Below are 23,194 nucleotides of genomic sequence, written 5' to 3'. Positions count from 1 at the left end.
AAGAAGCTGAGTTGCATAACAGAGCATTGTCCCTATTCACCCACCTCCACTCTTGTGCAACAGGCCGTGGCGATTAGATGGAGCACACAGCAAAAAGGCAGGAAGGTGTCTCTTCAGGGACCTTTCCATACCTGGGAAATGGGGAGCTCAGGCCATGGCAGAACCAAACCGTCTGTGGCCAGCCCTGCAGAGACCAGCACAGCTGGGCCTCTTGAAATTTCCAATCTACTGCCGGGGGGGTGGTTTCCGCCTAACTTGTTTGGAATGTGAGATACGGTTAGTCTTTGCCTTTTAATTTATTAAATCAAAAACCTGTGATGTCTTTGTCTCTAAATCTATACACACACACACTTACGTTATATATCATAACTGGCTGATACAAATGAAGAACCATGTGTTGGTTTAATTGCCCATAACTGATGCAAGTATGTAGCCATCAGTGTTCAGCTTAGGAAACCAAAAAAGTTCTAGGTACTTGATCAAGAGAAGGTTTAATACTCAGAATTCAGTGTTTTAAAAACTATTGAAGGAACAGGTTTTAGGCTGGGGTTCTTGGAATGACTTTTGGAACAATAAGGACCAGCCCAGTTGGGGAATTACTGTCTCTGAGTTCATTGCTGGAGCCACACTAGGCAAAGTTCAGAGCCATTGGGGCTGTGCCCAAAAACATCGAGGTGGGACTTTCCTCATGCTCAGGAAATCAGAGGATGGACACTGGGGACACACTTGGAGGAGAAAGCAACAGAGACAGAACCCACAGGAAGGGCACCCAGCCTCAACCTTGCCTTGCCAATCCTTCTCTAGACTAAGGGTCTGCTAACCTTTCCTGGAAAGAATTAGGAAATATTTTTGGCTCTCTGGACAGTAGAGTCTCTCTCACAGCTACCCAACCAGGACATTATAGTGCCAAAGCAGCATGGATAATTTGCAAATGAATTAATATTCTATGGTCCTGTCCACAAAAACAGAGGGCCCACCAGATTTGGTCCGTGGGCCATACTAGGCCAAACCTTGCTCTAATGAATCTCAATAGAACTTAACTTACCCCCAGAATCCTCATTGCAAGGGAGTTTTGAAAGGGTAGTTTTTAGTTTTCCAGTGAAATGGCCCTGAGACAGTGAGGGAGAGTTGCTTTCCTGCCTAATGAAAGCATGTTATTTCTGCTGCTTTTATGTATTTGAATAAAGGAGAAGCATTAGCCAGAATGGAAGGTATGTACCAGGCACCAAGGGCTATGGTGCTTTTTCTCCAGTAAAGAGACCACATCATGATGAATAACGCCAGTTAGAATTGATTTATAATAACTTTACTGTTATTCTCCAAGAAGTCTCTGTCCTCTGATGGGTCAATAAACAAGAGAGGATGTGGAGCCCCCCCCCCCCCCGCTGCACCTTGCAGCACTGTGGTTCTCCCAGAGGTGCTGTGCTGACTTTGGTTTTACCCAGAGGGTCGTTCCAGGTCGCTCCACTTGATTATTTCTGGCAGAGAGGCCCTCTGTCCCTCAGTGAGGGAACCAAGGTGGAGGATGCAGCCAATCATTGAGTATGTCTCTTTTTTCTAAATTATTGAGGCACAGTAGACATAACATTCTGTAAGTTTCAGGTGTGTACCATAGTGATTCACAGTTTTTAAAGGTTATACTTCACTTATCATGATGAAAACTTTACCCTAACTGTACATTCAGGAGCTAGGAAAGTGAACACAGGATGGGTTTCCAGAGCCACTGGATCTCCTGGGAAATGGACATGGGTTGAAATTCCATTTATCCCCTGACCTTCCCACCTTCCATTAAGTCCCAGTCCTGGAGTAGACTCATCAGCTCGGAGACCACATCAGTTGCTCCCTGACAAGCTGGGCCTCCCTTTCTCCTGGGCACAGCCACCCTGGTTAATGGCTTCTGGTCATGTGCAGGAAGGGAGAGGGGAAAAGCCACAGTGTGTTCTTGGAGTAGCTTCTCAGGGTCTGAGGTCAAGGGACTCAGTCAGCTCCTCATTCAAGACCCTTCCTCAGGCATCCTCACCCCAGGCTCCAGAGGGTTGACTCAAGGGCTGCTCACCATGGTGTCCATGTACTTCATGGACACCATGGCCAATATGATCTCCCGGAGACCTGTGGCCCAGACACCTTGGTCACAGCTTGGCTCTGCCACTGGTCACTGTGGTCATTCTCATCTTGTCTCTGAGGTAGGGGTTGATAAGGCCTCCTGACATTTCTACCCAGACCACCTGCAGGAAATTCACCACTCACCTGATCATGAAAGGATCATGCCCTTTTCATTTGTTCAGTGAAAGAACTGTGATGTATTTAACACAGACTTCTTGCGTGATTTCTTTACCTACTTATGTATGACTGCGAGTGATGAAAATCTGTGTGCTGTGTTTCAGTGCTCAAAGCAAACACAAATTTGGAATTGTTTGAGTTGGCACCATTTGGAGTTCTGCCTCTACTGAGAGTAAGGATAAAGCCGGTGGAAACAGACCTTACAGAGGCATTTCCTGTTATCAGCCAGAACCAGAGCAGAGCAATAAAGTAATCTGTATGAATCAGAAATCTACTTAGCTGAAGCTTTTTAAAGAAATCCTACCCCATAACCATTGTGGTTGCAAACCTGGAAAAACTCTAGGTCTCTGAGATTTGAGGTGACTTGTCTGTGGCAGCCAGATTACATGAGACTCAACTCAGAAGCAGAGACAGGTGAGGGGCACCCCAAGTGGACAACTGCTTCTAAAGGAGGCATCAGTCTGGGGCACGGCCCTGATTCCTCTGCCTCAAGGCACAGGACTGCCAGCAGTGAGGATGGGGCACAGCCGCAGGGTGGCTCTGAGCTCAGGCCCAGGAGAGGTTAGCAAAAATGCACAGACTCTGGAACCAAGTGGCCTGGGTTTGAATCCCACTTCCATCACTTGCTGGAGAAGTTATTAGTTTTTGTCTTAGTTTCCCCATCTATAAAATAGAGATGAGAGAGATTGTTTTGAGATTAAATTAATTAATTCATGTAAAACACTGTGAGCAGTGCCTGCACATTGAAGCTCAGCACAGCACTCACATCATCAATGTTGGGGGTGAGGTGGGTGCAGTGGTGGGGATTAGGGATGAAGACAGAATGCTACAGGGCTTCCGTTATTTAACTGGGCTTCACATACCCCTGTGTGGTGCCTGGATGGGGTTATGCTAACTTTTTCCAATTTTAATTTTAATTTTAATTTATTTTTTTGTAAATGAGCTTCTCTCTCAATGAAGGGTTAAAAAAAAAAAGCATGTTTAGTTCAAGACCAGCCATGCTTCAGGCCAAAAGCACAACCGGAAAACTCTGCAGCCCACCCTCCTTCCCAGGTGTTCCTGCCTGATAAACCCTTCCAGGCCCAGGTAGCAGGAGCTGTGGTCACCCTTCAGGGAGCCACTGGATGTCTCAGCCCTGGATCTGCTGATGCTTCCGAGGACAGTAAGTGGGCAAATAGCCCCTTCCCCTGGCCTCCCTCTTCCCTGCCCTTTCTTTTTCTTTGAATCCCAGAAGTTCTACATCTGCGAGGAAGTTTGAAATACTCTTAATTCATGCAACATCCCTTCAAGGCATCCAAAAAGCTTGCTCCTGAAAGAAATGTGATTTGTGCCGGAGAGAGTTACCCGTGAAGAGCAGTCCACTCCCTCAGTGTTCTGGGTTGAGTTCAGGGTTCTCAGTCAAGCCCCTCAACTCAAGGAACCCCAGCACAGGCAGCCACATCCTCGGTCTTCAAGTGCAGTCAATTCAGCTACCCATGCCTAGCAGGGGATTCATGGTCTTTGTGCAAAAGAAGCGCAAACACTCTGGATTCATGTGGTTGGGCCACAAAGAGCTTTGTTGGCATCGACAGCTCTGAGGATGACTAGAGCAGCGTTCCATTCATAAACGGAACCAGGAGCCCCCTCCGGGCAGCCTTCAAGAACCTTAAGCAGGAGAGATTAGAAAAATGAGAATGAGACCCATCAAAGGAGGAGGAGCGAAGAGAGAAAACACATGGCCTATGGCAGCGGTGAACTGGAGAAGTTAGCCCAGTCTTCTAAGAGAGCAGCTAGAACAGTGAGAAAATATTAAAAAAGAAAGAAAGAATTTGCCTGGAGGCACGGAAGATAAAACCAGCCAACAAGGAATTAACAAGGAAGGATTTGGGAGCTAAAGGAAGGACAAGGGTGGTGAACCCAGTCTTCCCAGAGATGTTTACCAATTGCAAAAAAAAAAAAAAAGGCAGTTAAGAGAGAACAAGAGGGGGCAAGAGCCCCTGGCAGCCTTTCAGTGGAGGAGCTAAAACCTGGAGCCCAGTACCAGCCAAAGGGCAGGAGAGAGTCACAGGCCACCTACACTCCAGGTGGGGGCCACGAAGGGCTACATCCTAGGAATAAGGGTGACAGAGATGTTATTCATCTCTCAGAGGGACTGAATCCCAGCTTCAAGTCATGTGTAAAACTGGATTGTGGTGAATGTTCCAGCTGACAGCCAAGAAAAAGCACAAATCCTTCCTCGGGGAAGATAACAGCAGACTAGACCTCAGATTACTCCTACTACTTGTCATACACAGCATTTGATCCGCAAATGCAAATTCCAAATACCCATGAGACCAAAGTAAAGGAATGTAAGCCAAGAAAGGCAAGAGAAAAGAGAACAATCTCTTAAGAACTCCCCCCAAAAATGGAGTCATCAGAATCAAACTTTTTAAAAACTTTTTTTTATTTTGAAAATTTTTAAGCATACATCAAAGAAAGAATAGTATAATGAACCCCTGTGTATAAATTATTCATCTTTAACAATTAAACACACACACATATTTTGGGGAGCATTTTCAAACAAATTCTAAACATAAAATCATTTCATCTCTAAAGACTTTAGTATATAATTCTAACAACCCAATTATCAGACCATTATTACATTTAATAAAATTAATAATAATTTCTCAGTCTAAAACCCAGTTAGAGTCACAGATTTTAAAATAACTACTCTTAATATGTTCCAGCAGATTAAGAACAAAAGTAGAAATTTCCAGCCGAATATTGGAAAATTTTAAAGAAAAACAATGAACATTCTAAAATAGAAATAAAGTTATTAACATTAAAGCTCAATTAATGGACTTGGCAGAAGTTTAGACACAATCAAGGAGAAACCATGTGACTAGGAATACAGATTAAAAGAAAAGATTCTGAATAAAACACAAAGACACCAACAGATGGAAACGCAAAAGAGAAGGTAGAAGACCAGAGAATGCAGTCTCCTGTCCAGAGGTAACAGACAGACTGGAGCAGAGGCAGTCTGAACAGCTACAGGATGGTGGTTTACTCAAATTGATGAGAGACATTTTATTGAACACATTCGTTCATTCCTGACTCCAAGTACCTTGGTCCCTTGGTCCCTTGGTCATGGACATCCCCAGCTGCTGCCACCACTGCTTCAGCTACAGCTGCCACCATGTCACATCCAAAGGCCAGGCTGTCTTTGCCTCACTCCTCCATGAGGTAAGGCCCAGCCCCTCCAAGTTCTGTTTCGGCAGCTGTGATGGTGGGAGCTGCAGCATCTCCGGTGCACAGGCATGGCCTGACCAGGCTCTGAGGCTCCTGCTCCATCACCATTTATCCACTCAGCTGATGCTTGGGGTCTGGCTTCTCCAGGGTGACATACTCAGAAGTACGGGTGTGCCAGACCTTCAAGGGGAACTTTGATAAAGGGAGACAAGGCATAAGAGTGCCAGCAAATAAGTTCTATCTTCCTTCCTCTGATGGACTGTTCTAGACAGTGTTTTGCGTTCAGCCGGCCTGAAGATCCCTTAGGTAATAAGCACCCTGCTTTGTCCCTCCATTAAGCTGCAGTCAGCACTTTCTTGCAGTTGCTTCTCTTTCTTCTACTTTATTCATCTTTCATTCTCACCATCATGTGAGACCTCCTTCACCTTTAGCAGCAACATGCTTGTCCACAGCATGTGTGTACCATAGTGTCATCAGCAATTCCACCATAGATGGACATTCAAATGGTTTCCTATGGTTTGCTATTATAAAACTGTACAAGAATATCTTTAGACATATATTTTGGTGTATTGCTTTTAATTTTTATAAAATGTATTGTTAAAAATGAGATTTTAACATCACAGAATTTAACAGATACTGCCAGATTGCTTCCCCTAAAAGGTGTAGCAATAGACATGCCCGTCAGTAAAATTACAGAGTGCCAGCTTCTCTAATCTTTTTTACATCTTGGACCATATCAATTTTTTTAATTGTTAAAATTTGCTAAGAAACTTGATTTTTTTTGCTTTAATTAAAAATTTCCTGACACTAGTGAGATTGATGATTTTAATCTTTTGCCACTTTTTGTGTTTTATCTTGCCTAGTCATACCTTTTGACATTTTTTTCAACTAGATCTTTGTTTTCTCCCTTTCTGAGGAAGTTCTTCGTGTAGGAGCAATCTTAAACTTTTGTCCATGTATATTGGAAATGTTTTACCGTGTCAACCATTTATTTGATGGTTTCTAATATTCTTTGCCATATAGAAATGTTTAACATCTACAGTGAATCTGTCACCATTTGCCTTTATGATCTTTGAGGGTGGTTTTTTTAAATCGCTTGCGAAGGCCTTCCTGGTCCTAAGATTAGATGAGTATTCTTTTCAGTCTTCCACTAATATTGTTACAGGTGTGTTTTACAGTTAGCTATTTAAACCTTCTGGGGTTTATTTACATGGAACAAGGTAGGGGTCTGTCTTTTTTTGTTCTTCCAGTTGAGTAACTGTTATTCACCCAACTGTTAGTCCCTTTTCACTTCGTGCTTACCAGCATAATTCCAGACTTTTTCAAGAAACAAGTTCTGCCATGTTCTTCATGGAAAGCTGACTCCACTCTACTCCAGACTCATGCTAACTTGTCTAATCTTTTTCCAAAGGTTGGTTCAAAAGTAGGCACGTGGCCCAATTCTGGCCAAAAGGATGTGAGGAAAGTCATGCCATCTTTGGGGTAAGATCTGTCTTGCTCATCAGGTTAGCATCCAGAAGTTACGGGCTTTCTTCTTCCTCTGGAAGTGGTCCTGAGTGGGAAGAGGCCAGGGCACCGTACAGCATCTGACCACCTGTAGGGAGGCAGGTGACACAAGAGGGTATAGCCAAGAGACTCACCCGGAAGTTCTAAAGGCTGTACATCTCTAAGCTCATCTCATTCTGCATCCTCCCACAAGACTGTTTAGCGGTCTTCCTTTGTGTTCTATTAAATTCATTATTAAATTCAATTCCATTTATTTTCTAGCTTTCATTTATTTTTATTTTTGTTATTAAATTTATTTCTACTTATTTTCTAGCTTTTATTTTTATTATAAGTGAGGTGGGTTTCCATTTAATTTCTATTGATTGATATTTTTAAAGCTATTGATTTTTATTTATTTTGTGTGAAAAATTCTTTTTTATTCAGTATTTTTTTTTTAAATTTGGTCTATGGTATTTTCCAAGCCTGCAACCCTACCACCTAAAAATACAGATAATTTAATCCTTCTGTTCTAACATTAGTATAACTTATTTCCTCTTTCTTATTTTTTACATTAGCTAGACCTTCCAAAATCATGTCATTTAATCATGATGATAGAGGGCACTGAAGTCCTGTTCCACATTTTGGTTGCTTAATAATTCACAATTGGACATCTAGATTTTTGATAAATACCCTTCATTATGTTACATTAGTTTATTCCTAGTCTTTTTACTTAGAGCTTATGAAACAAATGACTAAAACTTTAATGTTATTTTAAATCTGTTGATAAAATTGTATAGTTCTTTAATGTGCTTATGTAATGAGTTTGCAAAGCATGTTGAATCATTTTTACATTTTTTTGGAGTAAATTCCACTTTGTCAAGCAAGATTTTTTTAATTCACTGCTGATTTCGATTTGTTAATATTTCAGAGTATTTTGGGTTTTGCGTCTACATTTACAAACGGAATTGAACCATAGTTTTCCCTCTTATTTTATTCTCTTTAAAGTCAGATTTTGGTATTAAAATTATAATGAATGAAATATAAAACAAATGAAAAATTTTCTTCATTTTCCATAATCTGCCATATTGAATAATAAAAAACTACATTCTATTAATTGAGACGTGTCATCTAGCATCACCACTCTCTACCAAATGAAGTGATGTGCTTCCTATTACACAGAGTACCACAAAAGTGTTCTCTTGCCTGAATAAATAGCTTCTTTGAAGTCAGAGAAATAACATTGACTTATGAGGCCCATTAATTTTAACATTTAAAGAAAACGTAAATTTAGGAAAAGCATTCCAACTCCTCAAAAAATCAAATATTTTATGCCCAAGTTATATTGTCAAATCAATATTATTCTTCATGAGAAATTTATTACTAAATGGCTTCATTGACACATAAAGACACTCTTTTGAGATGATGAAAATTGTAACTTGTAAAGGATTCACATAGACCATCACAGTGACCAGAACCACAGAAAACCATAAAACTAAAATTGTACAGCTGAAATGTGTGAGAACAGCCAAGTTCACTGAGCATAAGGAAATGGTCATTTGATACCACCAATTACTCATCCCTTTCCTACTTTACAATGATACAGTAAAGATAAAAAGTTTCCATGAGAATGCTTCAGAGTGTTTCAAAGGAAGCTTCATTTGCTGTATAATCACCATTATTTTTCAGACTGCAAATTTAAAAATGACCTATCTCTGGGAATGCAGTTTGGTGCAGCCACTATGGAAAACACTATGGAGATTCCTCAAAAGAGTAGGAATAGACTTACCATATGACCCAGGAATCCTGCTCCTGGGCATATATCCAGAAGGAACCCTACTTCACAATGACACCTGCACCCCAATGTTCATAGCAGCAATATTTACAACAGCCAAGACATAGAAACAGCCTAAATGTCCATCAGCAGATGACTGGATAAAGAAGAGGTGGTATATTTATACAGTAGAATACTATTCAGCCACAAAAAATGACAACACAACACCGTTTGCAGCAACATGGATGTTTCTGGAGAATGTCATTCTAAGTGAAGTAAGCCAGAAAGAGAAAGAAAAATACCACGTGAGATTGCTCGTGTGTGGAATCTAAAAAAACAAAACCAAAAACCATAAATACAAACCAGAAACAGACTCATAGACATAGAATACAAACTTGTGGTTGCCAAGGGGGCAGGGGGTGGGAAGGGACAGACTGGGATTTCAAAATGTAGAATAGATAAACAAGATTATACTGAATAGCACAGGAAAATATACACAAGACCTTGGGGTAGCTCGCAGTGAAAAACATATGTGACAATGAATCTATGTATGTTCATGTATAACTGAAAAATTGTGCTCTACACTGGAATCTGACACAACATAAAATGACTATTACACAATTAAAAAAAGTTAAAAACAAGTACAGTGTACAATTAACTATCTAAAAAAAGGAAATTTCTTCTGTAGAGCACAGGAAACCATATTCAATATCTTATATCACCTATAATGTGAAAGAATAGGAAAATGAATATATGTATGACTGAAACTTTATGCTGTACACCAGAAATTGGCACTTTATAATTGAGCATATTTAAATAAATTAAATATATATATGAGATGCAGATTCTCAAGTGAGCAGGTCAATTATATGTCTAACTGGAGTTTGAAAGGAAATAATGGAGGATGAGGAGGAATGTTTTTCAAGAGTTGGTTGCTGAGAATTTTCCAGAATTACTGAGGGACACCAATGTTCAGATCCAGGGAGCTGAATGAACTTTCAGTATAAACTTTAGAAAATCCTCTCCACGTATAGATATATCGTAGTGGCACTGCAGAACAGCAAAAGGAGAGAGAAGATTGTATAGGATCTCAAGGAATGAAACAGATCATCTACAAAAGAACTGATAGTAGCAACAGGATCCAGAAGACAGTGGAGAGGATTTACCTAGGTTGGACACATTGTCAATAAGAGATCTTGAGATACCACCTCAACACCTCCCGGATCGGCAAAAACATAAAGCCTGACCACACCAAGTACTGGAGAGAATGTGAATCAATAGAAACTGTCATCGCTGCTGGTGAAATTGCAAATCTGTTCAAGCAGTTAGGTGTTACCTAGTCCGGTAAAGTGGAGCGTGAGCACACTCCCTGACCCATCCACCCTGTTTCTAGGGCAGCGCTGACAAACATGCTCCAGAAAGCATACACAGAAGGTTCTAGCAGTGCTGTTGATAACACAAGAAATGTGAAAATAACCAAAATGTCCATCGTTACTACTAAAATAAATGTTGGTTATCATTATGGAAATCTGCAATCAAGTGATCCATAGCTACCTGAATCAAAGTGGATAAATTTCAACAACATGATATAAACAACAGGAATCACATAGAATATATACAGTAGGATTGCACCAGTAGAAAGTCCAAAAGCAAGAAAGCTTAAGGATGATTAACGCATTGTTAACTCTAGGTGTATGTATGTGAGCGTCTGCATGAGTGTGTGCGTGTGCGTGTGTGTAGTAAAAGAACAAAGCCATAGATACACACCAAGTTCAGATTAATGTTTACTTTTGAGGAGGAAGAGAAGAGAATTAGAGAGGGATAAGAAAAGGGCTTCCAATGTCCTTTATCGGTGAGATTTTATTTTAAAAAATAAAACCCAAAGCAAATATAAGAACATGTTATCATGCATTCAATATGTGTGACAAGTGTATAGGATTTTTATAGTATTATCTGTAATTTCCCCCAGATTTGAAATAGTCCTTAGTTTTAGAAAGAAAGCAGACTAGTGTACATAATACATAAAGAGCTCACAAAAACTACTGCGAAAACAACCAACCATAAAAATGGACAGAAGATGTGAACAGATACTTCACTAAAGAAGACATATGGATGGCAAATGAGCACACGAAAAGCTCAACATCAGCAGTCAGTTAGAAAATGAAAATTAAAACTACAATGAGACACCACTAGTAGAGACGATAAAATTTAAAAGACCCTATCAGGTGCTGTTAAGGATGTGGAGCAGCTGGAACCCTCTTACGTTGCTGGTGCAGATGTACAATGACAGCATTTGTTTTGAACCTCAGGTAGTTTCTTAAAAATTAAACTTAGAACCCGTATGAACATATAAACTCTGTCACCCAGTCATTCCACTCTTTGGCATTTATCTAAGGCAATAGAAAACACATGTCCATAGAAAAACTTTTACACAAATAAGCATAGTGGCTTTATTTGTAATAACCCCAAATTGGAAGCAATCCAAATGTCCATCGTCAGGTAAGTGCACAAACTCTGAGACAGAATATTATTCAGCAATTTAAAAGGAATACATTATAGGCTACAACAAGAATTGCTTTCAGAAAACATTTCATCAAGAGAAAGAAACCAAACAAAAAGAGATACGGTGTGTAATTCCGTTTACTTTTAGGAAACGTAAACCAGTGCATAGCAACAAGAAACAGCTCAGTGATTGCTAGGGGATGAGGTGGTGGGGACAGGAGGGGTGGGCTGGAAGAGAGCATGAGGAGACTGCTAGGGACGATTCGTGTGTTCATTACCTTGATTGTGGTGACGGTTTTCCGAGTCTATTCCTATGTCAAAAGCTGTCCAACTGTACCCTTTAAATATGTGCATTGTTAAATATCACTTATATCTCAGTAAGTTATTTTAAAATAGAAATAAAGCATAGGGAGAAGTAGTGACTGACTACCATGGGAGGAAGTACACTGGCTCGGTGGGGCAGCCCATGAGCGCAAGCCCTCCTCCCGGGAGCAGGCTGACCTGCAAACATGCATACCGGGAACCTGGGGCAGGAGAGGCCGCCCCTAGGCCAGGCCCTTGTGGAGATGGGAGCAAACTGATCGGCTCCCTCGAGGCAGTCTGCTCCCGGCGAGGTCCCTCTCCCCTGAGCTCACCTCGACTGCCTCCCAGTACCTGGCTGACAAGGAGAATTAAATCTGGGGTAGCAGAGGCCGCCCCGAGGCCAGGAGATGGGTAGATGGGAAGAAAAAGAGCAACTCGCCGAGGGATCCCCCTTTGCTGCTGGGCTGCCTCCGCCTCTGCGGCCGACCTCTTCCCCCGACAGCACCACGCCCGCTCCCAGGAGCAGGCTGACTTCAAAGGCTTCTGTCCGGCGAACCTGGGGGAGCGGAGATCGCCCCCAGGCCAGGCCGCTAGGGACATGGGAGAAAATCCTCTGGCTCGTCAGGGGCACCCGTGTCCCCTGTCGGTGACGCAGACCCCGTCCCCAGACCGCACCCCGCCTCTAGTGTGTCAGTGTGTCTGTCTGACTGCCTGCCTGACTGCCTATCTATTGGAGGAAGGGAGAGGCTAGTCTATGTGTGTGTCTGTTTAACGGAGGAGGCGCCTAGCATGTCACTCTCCTTGCCTGCCTATCTATGTATCTCTCACTCTCTCTATATATCTGTCTATCTATCTAGATGAGGCATAGGAGTAGGCTAGTGTTTCTTTTAATTTTTCTGTCTGTTGAAGGAGGGGGTTACTTTGTCTATCTAACTATCTACCTATTTGAGGAAGTGGAGGAGGCCACAGAGGGTCGAGGAGGGACAGGGAAACACAGAGTGCAGGGGGGCAACGAAGGGGAGACCCCACCTCAGGGATGAGAACCTACAGAGGGTCAAGGAGGACATGGACAGACAGAGTTTAAGGGGGCAATGAAAGGGAGACACCCACCTCAGGAACGGGACCCCACAGAGGGTTCAGGAGGACAGGGACACACAGTGCAGGCAGGCAATGAAGGGGAGACCCCACCTCAGGGACGGGACCCCACAGAGTGTCTAGGAGGACAGGGACAAACAGAGTGCAGGGGGACAAGGAAGGGGAGAGCCCACCTCAGGGACCCCAAGAGGGTGCAGAAGGGACAGGGACAGTCAGAGTGCAGGGGGGCAATGAAGGGGAGACCGCATCTCAGGGATGGGAACCCCACAGAAGGTTGAGGAGGACATGGACAGAGTGCAGTGGGGCAAAGAAGGGGAGACCCCACCTCTGGGACCCCACAGAGGGACCAGGAGGGACACGGACAGACAGAAACAGGGGGGCAATGAAGGGGAGACCCCACCTCATGGAAGGGACCCCTGAGTGTTCCAGGAGGACAGGGACACAGAGAGTGCAGGGGGGCAATGAAAGGGAGACCCCAAACTCAGGGATGGGACCCCACAGAGGGTCCAGGAGGGACAGGGACATACAGAGTGCAGGGGGGCAATGAAGGGGAGACCCCAACTCTGGGTCCCCACAGAGGGTCCAGGAGGTCAGGGACAGACAGAGTGCAATGGGATAACGAAGAGGAGAACCCACCATTGGGATTCGACTCCACAGAGGGTCCAGTAGGGACAGGGACAGACAGAGTGCATTGGGGCAATGAAAGGGAGACCCTCACCTCAGGGACAGGACTCCACAGAGTGTACAGGAGGTGCAGGGATAGATGGAGTGCACAGAGACAATGAAGGGGAGACCCCAACTCAGAGACCCCACAAAGGGTCAAGGAGTGACAGGGACAGAGTGCAGGGGGGCAATGAAGGGGAGACCTCACCTCAGGGATGGGAACCCCAGAGTGTCCAGGAGGACAGTGACAGACAGTGCAGGGGGGCAATGAAGGGGAGACCCCACCTCAGGTATGGGACCCCACAAAGGATCCACGAGGGACAGGGACAGAGTTCAGGGGCACAATGAAGGGGAGACCCCACCTCAGGGATGGGAAACCAGAGACAGTCCTGGAAGGACAGGGACTGATGGTGTGCAGGGGGGCAATGAAGAGGAGACCCCAACCTCAGTGACCCCACAGAGGGTCCAGTAGGGACAGGGACAGACAGAGAGCAGGGGGGCAGTGAAAGGGAGACTCCCCCTCAGGGATGGGACGCCACACAGGGTCCAGGAGGGACAGGGATAGACAGAATGCAGGGGGGCAATGAAGGGGAGACCCCACCTCAGGGACGGGACTCCACAGAGGGTCAAAGAGAACAGGGACAGACAGACTTCAGGGGGTCAATGAAGGGGAGACCACACCTCAGGCATGGGAAACCACAGACAGTCCAGGAGGGACAGGGACAGACAGAGTGCAGGAGCGCAAAGAAAGGGGTCTCCACCTTTGGGACGGGACGCAACCCATTCCCTTTGTGCTAGATGAACGAACGTTCATTAAAAGTTTGTTTAAATTCTGCCTTAAGATGCTGGTACTTGGTCTCCACTTCTGACAGTTCTTCCTTGAGCTTTTGAGTAGCTTCTCCCTTTTCACCTAGTTCTGCCTGTATTCTCTGCAGAGACGTTTCAGATGCAGATAACCTTGACTGAAGCTGTTGATAATCTAAGTCTTTCTGAGGAAGGCTTGCTTGTATATTCTTTTTACTCACACATTCTTCATTGTGTTTCTCCTCTGAGTATAGTCCAGTTCTTTCTTCTGCAACTTTTCAGTCAAGTCCTGAAATATCAATTTAACAATGTTATTTCTTTTCCTAATACTTTCAATTATTCTAATTATTCAAACAATCTTTAGAGCAGTATCATTTCGTACTAAATGTTTAGTCATTATTACAATATAAAAACAGTGAAAATATCCAACCAAGAATTAAATCATTACATACTAACTTATGATTTTATTATTGGTCCACTTGACTAAGCTCTTAGTACTAGTGTAATAAGAACTACTAACAAAATTTTGACATAAAATGAAAACACTAAAATCTACTAACTAGACTCTTTAAGGTATGCAAAATATTTACATTCTCTCATTTGAGTTAAAAATTAAAACTACTCCTCTATCATCAAAAATTGTTTTACATAACAATATACCTCAGCAATTCTGATTTCTGGCTTTACAATTTCATAGTTGGTAAGAGTTTTAGCATAACAATACCATTCACTGCTGTAGTATGCCTGATTCTACTGATTCCTAGTTTTTGCTCTTCTTAACAAACACTAATTTTAGGAGTAATTCAGAGTTCTTTCTAGGTATGTAAAAACAGTGATCTAAAAATTTCACTAACCTATCTCATGTTTTGTTATTTTACTCAGTACTATCAAGTATAAAGTATAAAAACTGACACCTCCAATCAAAGATCTGGATCAGTCAGCCTAATCAAATGTCAAAGTCTGGTCTTAGTGGGGTTGTTACAATTAATATTGAACATTTTTAAGTCATCATATGTACACATAAGGTATGGATTAGAATTTTAACTCAATTCTGTAACAAAGATAGCCAGGATAAGAAGCCACGGTGAGCACCTGATGAGTCAATCATGGACATTTATAATGCTCACTTTTTATATGCAGTGTGCTAGAAGGGGATACTACAGATGTAGTGGAGGACTAGCAAAGCCTCTGACCTTTAAACAGACTAATCTAAATGAAACACACATATCAAAAAAAAAAACTTTTCTAACAAAGTTGAAACATAATGCATAGGCAAAAATGGATTAATAGAAAAGCTGTGTTAAATTTCTTGAGTATATAGTCTTAAATAAAATGAGTAAAGTTGAGTGGGACTAACTAGTAAGTTAAAAATCACATGAAAATAAACTTTTAACTTGGTAAAGTGGTGAGAGGAGTTAAGCAATAGGTAGACATGACTCATGCTATCTGCTCTATACAAGAAGACATAAATAGATAAAGTCACAAAGGAACAAACAAGTTGCATGAGGGAAAATAACAAATGCTATTTATTACCTCGAGGGGAGTAATAAGTCTAGGTACCAAAGTGGGAAAGGCAGGCAGCAGTAATGATTCTTGAACACCCGTCTGAGAAGTTCGTTAATATAAATTACCAAGTAGGAATATACTATAGAAAAAGCAATGTCAGAAAGATGATATAAGTATATATATAACAAAGAGAAGATGGGAGACAAAGTAAAAAGAACAACCATAAATTCTGGGCAAAATTAGCAGAGATGTGTCTTGACCAACCAACAGAAACAGAAAAAAAGAGACAGAGCCAAAAGACTAGAGAAAAAAATAGTAATTTTGAGTCAATCTGTATATTAGGAAAATTCTTTTTTTATATAAACATTTGTGTCTTGTTAGTAACTCCACATCTTTCTTGACATAATTTTCTACTTTTAAGAAGATAACATTTATTTTAGAATTCGTAAGCTAAATCTATTCGTTGATCATTATAGATATCTTGTATCTTTTTGAAGAAAAGTCCAAGTTACTAAATTTTATGAATGCAACCACACTAATACTGAGAACTTGGGTGGGATATAATTTTTTTTAATGCTATTAAAATTAAGGCTAGTAATGAGGTAGTAAGTCTTCTTCCCCATAGGCTTAAAGTAACCAAGTAATCCCACTAGTTCTACACATAATCCCTCAGACAGCTCCGCTCTTTAAGAAGCAAAAAATACATAACAACCATTGACTGTTTAAAATTCACTTGCCTAAAAAATTAATCAAAATCTTCCTGCTTTACTGCACAGATGAGAGCTAATTAAATTTTAAAAGAACCTAAATCACTTACTTTCTTTTTAAAAGAAACTAATACACTCACATGATGTAATTTTTACATGCAAAAGGCTAACTGAATTTAGTATGACAAACTTTTCATTCTCATTATCATCTTCCCATAGAATCTGAAGCAAAAAGTATAGTGAAAACATGGTTTTTGAAGATTGATTTTTTAATGCAGTAGAATCCATTAAGGAAATCAATAATTGCACATTCTCTTCTCTATATCAATCCTTACAACAAAAAATGAGATAGACATTATCATCCCCATTGTATGGATGAAGAAGCTAAAGTCAAAAGCTTGATATGACTTGGCCAGGTGGCAGAGTCACGTATTATGATTCTAAGTCCAATAAACTTTCCACAACACAATTCAGACACTCAGTGAGTCAATTCATGCTCCTCCAAACTTATACTATTCAAATTTAAAATATAAAATGAATGTTAAGATTGGTTTATAACAATTATCATTTGAGTAGGCAAAAGTCTTTCCTTCTGAATGTCCAGTCCTCTTTTGATTTCCTCACCAATTGTTCTTTCAACGTATTTTCTTACAGAGACAATTTCCCTGTATTAGGCTCTATTATCCACTTGTTACTAGCCAGGTAATGAGAAGAAATGCAAAAAGAATGGTATTTTTTATAGCTTGAGAGCTTACAGAGTAGTTTCAGGGATCTCATTTGTTCCTCAAAACAGCTTTGTGAGAAAGAACAAATTAACTATTTGTAGCTCTCCAACATCTTGTATTTTGTGCTCTTACATGTTCCCATGCCTTCTATAGATATATCTATCTCTAAAATGAAATGCCATTAACCCCTCTGCCACATGATACGCTCCTTAGCATCCCTAAAGACTAAGCTAAATAAAGTTGTCTTCTACAAACGCCTTTCCTGATTTACTAGTCAGTAAGATAGGAAAACATCCACCGTGGTCTTGATCCAACTCGGCATCACAACACTTCCAAATAAAAACAGTGACAACAAATATTCATTGAGGTGCTTTCTAAAAGCCAGACACTAGTCTAAGCACTTTAACATCTATTAATGTATTCAATACTCACATCAATCCTAAGAGGCAAATGGATATAACAGTACTTCTTAGCAGAAGAGGAAACACACTTTAAGAGGTTGTGTGTCACAACCAGTTAGTGGCAAAGCTGAGATTTAAACGGGCTTTTGACCACTGTACTATTCTGTTCATGTCAGTATACCACTTGGCAACACAGTGGTAATACACAGCGATACAACTACTTGCCACATCTGGCTCTCGCTCTGGCCTATGAGCACCTTAATACTGGGACCGTTGGAAAGTGGAGAGCAATGAAGAATGGAAAATGGATAAGAGGTGTAACCCAGAAAACAGTCAGTCTCTTACAGTGACCCATGTTAATCACATTAGTAGCTTTAAATAAACATATGATTTTGTTCAGAATCATACAGAAATAGTTAAACTAAGCTGCAGAATTGTTTAAATGTCAGAATATGATTCTTATTAGAAACTAAGAAGGAGGCTCCCTCAATATTCCTCTCGTTTTTAAGTTTTCCAAGTCAGTAATTAAAAAAAACACTGGCTTAATGCTGAGAACTTGACATTAACATAAAAGCAACTATTTTTCCCATTCATTATATTTTAAAATGTAATCTATCCACTCTGATGCTGCCTATGACCCACAAAAGCTGCCAAGGCATTTCATGTAATAGCCTTCAAAAGACCAAGCATAGAGATTTCCAAATTTACAACACTTGGATATCACCACTGTCAACAATTATGATTTATCAAGGACAAAGGGTGAGGAGTGGCGAGGGAGGCAGAAGGCAAAAATTCAAAAAAAAAAAAAAAAAAGAGAGCGAGCGATAGATGCACCTCTCTGCTTGCTCCTGCTCTAACTGGTGAAAAAAATCCTAAGCAAGAAAACACTTTGAAAAAAAATTGTCAAGTATTACACTTCTGTAAAGATTATTAAGATTAGTAGAAAATCCTCTTATCCCCTAATAAAAAATTCCATTTTTACCACACTAAACCATCTTGATTCCCTGTAGTGCTCATAAAATAGACAGAGTACTTCCTTTAACAGTGTGTGTGCACGTATATAGGCATGTGTGAATATATATATATATAATATATATATATGATGTTTGTTTCATAAATATTAACGGTTTGATGTTTCAGAAATACGTAACAAACTACACTGATCATAAACATCTGCTGCATGTACACATCTGGCCAACTTCCAAGAGGCAGAAGGTCAACTCTAATCTCAAAAGAAATTAAAAATCAAATTGAGGGACAAAGATAAAACTAAAGTGTATGTAGATGTTTTCTACATAGAGTTTGACAGGAGAAAAAAGGAGGGACAGGGAGGCAGGGAGGTTTTTATCAGCCATAAAAAGATTAAATTTTAAAAATCAGTCAGCACCAAGTGTTGATGGAGAAATAGAAAATGGTAAACTAGTATAATTACTTTGGAAAACAGTTTGGGATCACCTAGTAAATATGAGTATGTATGTAGCCAGTAGCCCAGCAATTTCACATGAGAGTACATAACAATTTAATTCCTGCACAAATGCATGAGATTTATGGTGAAAGTTCATAGCTGCAGTATTTGTAACAAGAAAAAAGAAAAACTGTGTGAAAAAATAGGAAGTATATATGGATCACTTTGGCTGCATACCAAAGAATAATGTAATTGTCACATAGAAAAGCATTTATGCAATTGAGCTAGTTGCTTTTTTCCTTGAAACGCTATTTCAACTGGAAAGAATCACGGACGAACTATCATTATTCAGACTTGGGTAGGAAGAGAATCTGTCATGTCAAAGAATAGAAGTGATCCCGTTGGTTGCCAATGATAAAACTGAAGCTTCAAGATGAAGCTTAGAATTTTGGAAAACTTGTATCTACCACCATGAGCTTGACACTTCCTTATGCTTAAAGCCTGTACTGAGATTGATGGTGATGTTGACAAATGTGACTTGTTTTATACTGTACAGTGAACTGTTCAATATCTGGGAAATCTGCATAACTCAGTGAACCAGTATTTTTCACATGACTAATGCATTATGTTATAAAAATCATGCATAGGAAAGGTCTATTCAAAAGGCAAGACAGAGGAATGAATTTCAGTGTTACAAAGTACAAAAACTGCATTGATATGGTTTCAGAATCTACACTGCAACTAACTTTTGAGAAACTATACCTTATCTAATTTAGTACAATATCAAATAAAAATAGCTACAATTATCTGAAAAGGCTATTTAGTCCTCCCTTTTCCAACTACATCTGTGTAAAACTAAGTTTTCTATGCACACTTCAACCATATCACAACAGATTAAAGGTAAAAGCAGATAGAAGAATCCATCTGTCCTGTATTAGCTAGACATTAAAGAGGACTGAAAAAATGTAAACTACCACCACTATTTTTTATATTGGAAAATAGACATTTTTAATAAGATTTTTGTTATTTATGTTAATATCTAATGGTTACTGTTTTCTAAATAAAATAATGAACATATATTTTTAGTTTATTTTAATTTCTGACATAACTGTCCATAGATGCAACCAAAAAAATAAATAAATAAATGCTCTTCGGGGTTCATGACACTTTTGAGAATATAAAGCAGTCTTGAGATCAAGAAGTTTGAGAAATACTGTGCAAGGGCACAAGCAACAAACACCCCAAAACTTAGGAGCTGAAAATTTTATCTATTATCTCACACATTTTCTGAGGGTCAGGGAATTCAGAAACAGCTTAGCTGGATGGTTCAACCTCAAGGTCTCTCTTAGACTATAGTAAGCCATGGGCCAGAACTACAGTCTCTGAAAACTTGACAAGACTTGGAGGATGTGCTCCCAAGTTCATTCACCTGGCTGTGACAAGAAGCTTACTATTTACAACCAATTATTCTCATCTCTTTTTCCCTTCTACCATGTTACTTTCTGCCTTGATTTTTCCTTGTTATATTTCATCAGAATACTAGGTTCAAGTTATTTAAAGCAAAGCCAACAAATTCACCATACCTTTGAGTAAAAAGATTTAATAACTCCCTATTATTCCACCAACAAAAAAGTAAAGACATGGGGGGAAAAAGTATTAATACCATGCCTGCCCTGCCTCCAAAGTAAATATTATCTGTTGCTCATCTTTAAAGAAACAAAGTGGAAAATATTAACATTACAAAAAAATACAGAATAAGAACAAAGTTGGAGGTCTCACACTTCCTGATTTCAAAACTTATTGAAAGCTACAGTAGTCAAAACAATGTGGTACTGACATTTAAAAAGACATCTAAACCAACAGAATAAGAATAGAGAACCCAGAAATAAATACTCACACATGGTCAAATGATTTTCAACAAGGGTGCCAAGACCATTCAATAGAAAAAAGGACAGTCCTTTCAACAACTGGTGCTAGGAACACTGGATATCCTAATACAAAAGAAAGAAACTGAACCCTTACCTTATGCTGTAAAAAATTTTTCCAAAATGGATCAAAGATCTAAAATTACAAAACTATTAGAAGAAAACAGGTGAAAAGCTTCATGACAAAATTTGGCAATGATTTCTTGGATATGACACCAAAAACATGGCAAGAAAAGTAAAAACAGACAAATTGGATTAGATCTAAAACTTCTGTGCATCCAAGGTGCGATACTGTAAAATATACATTTGGTCCTGGTCCCCATTTCTGGAACTGGGCTCCTAAAACCCTAGGAATTTCCTATGTGATAAGAGCAATAAAGATATCCTTTGCTATTCATAACAAGCCCCCTTCAGCCACCTATGAGTTTTTAATAATGAGGTGATTCTTTAGAAAGCTCTAAGGATGGGGGCGGGTGCTAGGGGCACCAAACTTGAAGGAAGGGTTGAACTTTTAGCCCTACCTGCTCCCCAGGGAGAGAAGAGGGGGCTAAAGGTTGATTTAATCACCAATGGCCAGTGATTTGATCATCTGTGCCTATGTAAAGAAGGAAAGAAATTTGAGAGATTTCAGGTTGATGAACGTGTGGAGAGCTCCCAGAGAAAGCATGGAAGCTTCATATACTTTCCCACGTATCTTGCCCTATGCATCTCTTCCATCTGGCTGTTCTTGAGTTATAGTCATTTATAACAAACCAGTCATGTAATAAGTAAAATGTTTTCCCAAGTTCTGTGAGTCACTCTAGCAAATTAATTGAACCAGAGGCAGAGGCCTGGGAACCTCCCATTTATAGCCAGTTGCTCAGAAGTACAAGTAACAAGATGGACTTTGAACTGGTGTCTGAATTGGGGTGTGGGGAAGGTACGGGTGTTCAGGCACAGGCTGGTGGGACTGCACCCTTAATCTGATGCCAGATCCAGGTAAATAGTGTAAGAACTGAGTTAAACTGTCGGACACCCAGCTGGTGTCGCAGAATTGTTGATATACAGAACACCCACACATCTGATGTCAGATGTGAAGTTGCGGTACAGTACTGAGAGTAGAGGAGACACACAGGAGTGTTTTTCCTTTACAAAAAGACACAATGAACAGAGTGAAAAGGCAACCTAAAGAATGAGAGAAAATATTTGCAAAATCATGTATCCAATAAGGGATTAATATCGAAAGCATATAAAGGACTCCTACAACTCAACAAAAACACAAACAACCCAACTAAAATTATATGGCCAACAAGCATATGAAAAGATGCTCATCAACCTAATCACTAGGGAAATGCAAATCAACCATGATGAGATACCACCTTAACACTCATTAAGATGGCTACTATAAAAAAAACAAAAACAAAAATAAACACAGAAAATAACAAATTTTGGCAAGGATATGGAGAAACTGTTGAATCCTTGTACACTGCTGATAGGAATTTAAAAGGATACAGCCACTATAGAAAACAGTACGGTGAAATCCTCAAAAAATTGAAAACAATTACCATCTGATCCAGCAATTCCACTTCTGGGTATATACCCAAAAGAACTGAAAGCAGGGTCTCAAACAGATATTTGTATACCCATGTTCAAAGCAGCGCTATTCACAATAGCCCAAAGAAGGAAGCAATCCAAGTATCCATCAACAGATGAATAGATAATATGATAACACACGTACAATGTAATATTATTTATCCTTAAAAAGGTAGGAGAATCTGACACAGGCTACAACATGGATGAACCTTGAGGACATTATCCCATGTGAACTAAACCAGGCACAAAAAGACAAATACTGTGATTCCACTCATATGAGTTACTTAGAATAGTAAATTCATAGATATAGAAAGTAAAAAAGGTTTGGGTCAGGGGAGACAGTGAATGGGGAATTGTTTAATACTGTTTAATGAGTATAGTTTTAGTTTTCCAAGATGAAAAGAGTTCTGGAGACAGGTTGCGTAACAGTGTGAATGTATGTAACATTAAAAAAAAAAAAAACTTAACTCACACTGTACTGTGCCAATATATAAATAACATACACAAGATTAAAATTTAAGATATACAAAATCACTTCCCCATTATATATAGTTTTTAAATTCTCACCTGATTTTTTTGTGTTAATTCATTAACTGAACTTTTAAGTTTCTGTAGTTCCTGCACATATACAGCAACTTCCTGGGGGCGTTTGGCAAGTTCACTTCTCAGCTGGCTTACTGTGGCCTAAAAAGAAAAAAAAAAAAAGAAAAAATTAGAGCAAACTAAAATGAAAAAGGAAATGAAAGCATCCAGAGGTTTTAAGATTCCATAGATTTTTGTCATTGTTGTTGTTAAATTGAAATAATCCTTAGAAATTTCAACTTGGTTCTTTATCTTACCACC

General features: G+C 40.0%; 1 pseudogene; it reads right to left on the bottom strand.

The window, feature by feature from the left end:
• Positions 1-11,168: 11,168 nt before the first annotated feature.
• LOC135320647 (early endosome antigen 1-like) overlaps positions 11,169-23,194 on the bottom strand; it is a 64,266-nt pseudogene continuing 52,240 nt past the window's right edge.

Source organism: Camelus dromedarius, unplaced genomic scaffold (genome assembly GCF_036321535.1).
Source record: "Camelus dromedarius isolate mCamDro1 unplaced genomic scaffold, mCamDro1.pat HAP1_SCAFFOLD_29, whole genome shotgun sequence".
Classification (NCBI taxonomy): Eukaryota; Metazoa; Chordata; class Mammalia; order Artiodactyla; family Camelidae; genus Camelus; species Camelus dromedarius.
This window is presented reverse-complemented; position numbering and strand designations above follow the sequence as displayed.